Here is a 6493-nt window from a genome sequence, read left to right on the forward strand (position 1 = left end):
TTAGGGCTAGGGAATTGGGCCTGGATCTAGTCAAGAGGAAAAGAAAGGAAGAGTGAGAAATTTAAATCTCGAGAGAGTGTAATAAACCAATTAAGCAAGATTCTGGAAAATGTGCAGACGGCCGGGATAATACTGAGGGTTTAATTCCAGAATGGAGGGAAAATTCTCCTGAAATGAAGGGAATAAATAAGATGGATAAGTATACTGAAAAGTTTTTAAATGGATAAATGAAAAGTCGAGACAGCTCAGGTCAGATGGACCATTAATGTAAGAGAAAGTGTGACACGAAGTCATGAACTGAAGGTAAAAGGATATGTACGGGAACTTGAGATAAATGGAGAAAATTTGAAACAATCACAGAAATCCAATAGAGAACCAGTGAGGGAGGGAAAAATGAATGAACTGTGTCAAGAATCTGGCTGTGATTGGGCAGCCTGAATTTGCAGCATAAAATTTTGTTTTAACCTCTGTTCTGTGTTAATAGGGTTAAAGCTAACCTTCTCATATATATTGGCTTTAGGGTCCAGAAAAGTGAAGGAGCTCTTCTGCACTAATCATGAATGATATTGAGCTGGTATTGATCCAAGCAGTATTTGGGAATAAAAAATAATTCAACAATGCTAAAGCATAGATACAGTTACTCAAGTACAGAAACTATCTATGTCATCACAAAATGCATTTTCAAGGATAAAAACACATCAGTCCTCCTGGCAGATATTTTATTAGGCTACAAAGTTCTCCAAACTTTCTGCAGCTTTAAAAATCAAACTTGCTTGACTGAGTTTTCTAGCCTGCTTGTTTACTTCATACCTGAAACATTTTTATTAGCTGGAATTACAGATCGCTTTGCCTTATGGATCTGAAAGAATTGATAGGAATATGTTTCTTCTGCTTCTCTTAAAGCATTTAGGTTAGGAGCTTCACTCGAGGCCATTTTCAATATTTCTGAATTCTCTGGGAAAAAATTAAACTGATCTAAATATATCGATAGGCAGTTAATCAGTGGGTAGTGCACATTTTCATTTCCTCTAGTTTATAATGCACAGAATTGCCTTGGAAAAAGTATTATATTATAGAAGAGCTAAGACTGATAGTCCGAAGTCCATTCTATGTTGTAAAGGCAGAGACGGAAGTGTAAAGATTAAAGAGAAGATGGAATGACTTTTTTCATTTTGTCAAATGACTGTTTATATTGAGCAATAGTGCAGGTTCAGCTGGAAAGTTCTTCAAATCAGAGGAACCACTTAATATATAAAAGAGAGCTGTATAGGAAAGTCGTTTATAAGAATGAAAACATTTCATATCTGCTTTTTCACAGAACAAGTTTCTCACTTCTAAGACATGGCTGATTTTTGTTCAGATCCAAGAAATATGAACTAGCAGGGCTCCAAGTTCAAGAAATAAAAGACATTAGAAATACATCAGTTTAGTTTACTCTGCTGTTGTAATCAGGCAATTAAAAGATGTATTTATTCATATCTTTTACAATCGTTGATTCCTGGTGTGATGGCTAGGTTCACTTGTCAACTTGGCCAGGTGATCATGCCCAGTTGTCTGGTCAGGCAAGCACTGGCCTAACCATTACTGCTTGGACATTTCATGGTTGGTCGATAAACCAGAAGGCTGGTTTATTAAATCATCTATCAGTTGATTGCCTCTGTGGCTGATTACATCTGCAATCTACTAAGGGTGTGTCTTATGCAAACAAGAGAGTCCAATCAGTTGGATTTGATCCAATCATTTGAAGACTTTTAAGGGGGAAGAGAGAATTTTCAGTTCTTCAGCCAGTCAGCCTCTCCTATGGACTTCCTTGAGGAACTTCATTAGAGTTTGCCAATCTTACAGTCTATCCTACAGATTTTGGAGTTTTGCATCCCCACAGTTGCATGAGACACTTTTATAATTCTCATATTTGCAGATATCTCTTGTTGGGTCTGTTTTTCTAGAGAATCTTAACTAATACACCTGGTTACAGATATTCTGTCATTTATAGGTTAATTTGAAACTTTGACTGCTTGGAATCAGAAATACTTCTAGTTGCTAGTAATTATCTTAGGCTGAAAGACAGAAGAAATTTTTACCCATTCATTTAAATCTAATTCTTAGAAAGATGTCATGATAATAATTCTTGTTTTAATTTTGGTTAGATGGTACCCAGAGTAAACTGACTTTCTAAAGATCAAGAGTGAGTTTGGGTAATTAGAATAAGTAGTCCCTTTTGGGATGACAGAAATGTCCATCATCACATCTTCTGATACTTCCTGCTAACTCTCCATTTCATATAGTTAGGATCGTCTAAGAATGAAAAGAAGACAGTAAGATGTTACAACATGTAAAGAAGATGTTAAAAGACTGCAGAATTGTCAGAGGTTCCATATTCAAAATTTGTTTTACTACTTGTTTGTTATAGTCCCTTGACCAAGTTATTTAATCTTTCTGAGGTTTGGTTTTTCTGTCTGTAAAATGGGGTAATAGTAATAAGTTCTTGTTGTGATTTTTATCATTTAATTTACTTTCTCTCACACACACATGTACACACTTTTATAGGAAATTATTATTAGAAAAAGTAGTTTGTGTAAAATAGCAGTTTTGTGTAAAATAGTACACAAAATATTGGGTAAAATAAAACATTGGTGTAAAAAATGTCTTTAATTGAATGCCATTTTAAAACATTGAGTGCAATTTATCCTTCAGTAACATCAAGACCTCCAGACAACTTTTCTTTACTTCCATTAGAAAGTCTCCTTTGGTGATGATTGTGGCTTATGGGTTTCAGTAACATTGTAAATGCAAGTTCTGTGGTGTTGTCACAGGGGAAGCTGTTAGTGAGTGGAATTGATCATTCTGAAAATACAGTACTTGTGCTAAAAGTTTTTCTAACTTGTTTTCCAAGTTTACTTAAAGCAAATCAACTTTCTGTTTTAAATTTTGATGAAACTTCTTACCCTATTTATTCATAGAGTTTCCTTATAGAGAGGTTACCAAGTACCTATTTAATCAATAGTTGTATTCATTCATTCATTCAGTAAACATCTGTAAAATACCTATTCTCTGCCAGGCGCTGTGTTAGGCACAGAGATTTAAGGTTTAATTGGCAAGTCAGACTTGTAGGCATAAAATTATCATACTTGTTAATAGCGATAATATATAAAAAAGGTCTATTATATATAATATATATGCTATGTATATTATTTATATAATATAAATGTAAATTCTAGAGCATATGATGAGTGACTCAACCTTAGGAATTAGAGCAGGATGCAAGGATGTATTGACATTTGGCTAAGCCTTAAAGAATGAATAAAAATTTAGTCAGACCAAGTATGTGAAGAGTTAAAAAAAACGTGGAGTAAAAAAGAACATTATATCTTCAGTAATGTTGAATAATTCTGAATGATTGAACATATGAATTAAAATCATTGGGATGTAGGGTAGTGCAAGGGTAACTCAGCGGTAGAATTTTTGCCTGCTATACAGGAGACCTGGGTTTGGTTCCCAGACCCAGCACTTCCAAAAAAAAAAAAAAATAGTGTTGAGATGTAAATGGAGTGCAGAAGGCTAGTAGTGATGCAAATATAAATTATACTCAGTAAAAATAAAAAGTAAGTCAAATAAGTAGCAATAGACAAACTACCATATATTTGAGTTTAGTATTCTTAACTCCTCTGAAATCAGTCAGCTTCAGTGTTTGCAGACTTTGATCTAGAACCTTACTAAAATCAACATCTGTTGCTACTGAGTACTAGGCAAATTTGTTTTATTTTGCTTGTTCTTGGTTAGAAAGTTCAGGTGGTGAGGGTCAGGGATGGGGTGTCTACCCAATAGAAGATACAGGTGTAGTTGAAGGCTCATTAATTACTAGGTATACATTTGGTACTCTTGCTTAATTATGTAGATGATACCACTAGTCTTAAAATCCAGGTTTAACAATTTATTGTGTGACCATGGGCTAGTTACTTAACTTTTCTGAGAAATACATTGAATCAGCCAATAACTTTTAGTTGAGTCATTTTAACTTGCAGTATTTTTTAATTGCATTGATCCAGGGGTGAGCTGGAGTTGGCTTTCACCCTTCTTGTGAGAGCTAATGACACACATCTTTCCCCAAATCATGATGGGAATAGTTACACAACAAAAATCATCAAATGCTACAAATCAGAGCTTTTTATTTTTGTCCTTACCAAGAGAGTTAATTTACTGGAACTATGTGGGATCCATTTTTTTTTTCTTGCATTATTTGATCCACCAATCAATGCTTAGCTCTTATGAGAGATTTTTTTTTAAAAAGGCAACAAATTGATTCTAAATCTTTATATTATGTTTAAGGTGTTGTTATAACTTAAAAGTACCAAGTTGAATATAACTTGAATTTTTCTTTACATGTCACTGATTTTCAAAAATTAGCTTCCTTAAGACAACAGTTAACTTTCCTTACATAAAAAGTTTTGGGGGGTGGGCCATGTGGCTCAGCAGGCAGAGTTGTCGCTTGCCATGCCAGAGACCCAGGTTTGATTCCTGGTGCCTGCCCATGCAAAAAGAAAAAAAAAATGTGTGTGTGTGCCTGTGCTGTTTTAACCAGGGATTGGTTGTTTGCAAGCAAAACAAATTCCTTTGATCTATCTTAAATGAAAAGTAATTTCTTGAAAGAAAATAGGGACAGTTCAAGAAATTGCAGCTTATCTGTGCCTCATAATACACGGGGAAGTGAGATGCAGGGGATGTGGGATGGGTGTATCCTAGACTTGTGGGTATAATTTGTAACCCACCACTCTAGAACTGCTGGCCCTGAAAAGCTGTTTTTCCCATCTTGCTCTTTCTTTGAAAGAATGTATTTTCAAGTCTCTGCTTTTCTCTTGGTATCTGTACTACCGTCCTACATGTCATTATTGAAGGGTTTTCTCTGCTCATCCATCAGAACGCATATGGCCCAAAATACTCTTCCAGTCTCCAAAGGTATATGTTTCTCCGTAAGAATGCTTAGTTTCTCTCTGTGTCTTAAATGTGTTTAATGCTTGAGAGAACTGACTGATTCCATCCAGTTTGTAAATGTGACTTTCTTGAGTCAGATGCTCATTCTTGGTTCAGTTTGTCGTGACCACAAGGTTTGTGATCCTGTAATATTTTAGATTTGGGTGTCCAAGCTTATATTTTCAGTGAGGCATATAGGTGGGGTCAGTTCCTAGAGTTGGGGCCATTGTTTGGGCAAATACCCCAAAATGTGTCTACTACAAATTTCAGCTAAATGATGTGCTCTCTTATTGGAAGAAATGAAACTCTAATTTCTTCTCAGAGTACTGTTATTAATATGTTTTTACATTCCCTTCTTTCTGTTTTTAACAAATTATCCAACTATGAAAAATAACTGATGGGTAATACTTTGTATTCTTTCCAAAACACCAAATTATTAAATTATTTACGTGATTGTTACCATATACTGGAAATGTTTTCCTTTATTGTTTTCAAAATGCCTCTTATATTCTTGTGTTACAGAGTGACCTAATTAACTGAAAAATTACATAATCACCTCTTTAAAAATCCATAAATCCATAAATCCAAATCCAGTAACTGAAGAAATGCTAAAGTGTAATATAATAATACAGAGCAGTGGGGAACATATCTAATAAACATCATTAGTTCAAAAATAGAAATTTCATGTTCCCAGCACTAACATAATTTTTCAACTAATACTTCTTTCTTGCTGATAAAGATCTAGTTTGGATTTATATCTCTGTGAAGTAAATATGAAAACCTGCCCAAGTTTTCTCACCTCTGCCTTCACCCTCGACATTGTGAAAATATCATTTTCTCCTCCTAATGGGGCTGCTGAGGGAAAGCACCGCCTTGAGGAACCTCTCAAAAGAGTACATTTCAGAAAGTTGGCTAGAGGAGTGGTTGGAGATAGGAGGCAAAAATTCCAATATGCAGGTTTCTTAACTTATTTTTATCTTAGTCTCATCTATACTTCAGACTAAATGTCTTTTCAATCTTTTGGTTCTTTTTAAATTACAGAAAAAAATAAGCTGTTGGAAATGGTGTTTCTGGATAAGGGAAGTCTTGGAGGCAGCCATATGCTAGGGACTCGGGGGCGGGGCTCAGTAGACAGAGTGGGAGTGTGCCACCCCGTCTCTCAGGAAGGTGAAAGCAGACCAGCAGCAAGCCACGGGTCTGGTCTGGCACGGGCTTGTTCTCTTCCATGGCTCTGTTAGGTGCACATGAGTGCCTCTAACTGCATGTTTCCTGTGGTCTTTGAAAGTCACTCCACTCCAGTAGGAACCGAGGCATTTTGCACATGCAACGTGCACTCTCTTCCCTCTCCAGGGAAACACAAAGTGATTGTGATGGCATTTGACTTGCATGCTTTCCCGCAGAGGGAAAAGGTTTGTGAGCGTGGCATTTAGGGAGAGAGGAGGTCAAGGTAGAATAAGATATGCCAGAAAGAGTGTTGAAGCCGAGCTAATATTCCTCTGAGCTAATATTCCTCTGAGGATTTGTT

The sequence above is a fragment of the Tamandua tetradactyla genome, chromosome 4 (genome assembly GCF_023851605.1).
Source record: "Tamandua tetradactyla isolate mTamTet1 chromosome 4, mTamTet1.pri, whole genome shotgun sequence".
In the NCBI taxonomy this organism is placed as follows: Eukaryota; Metazoa; Chordata; class Mammalia; order Pilosa; family Myrmecophagidae; genus Tamandua; species Tamandua tetradactyla.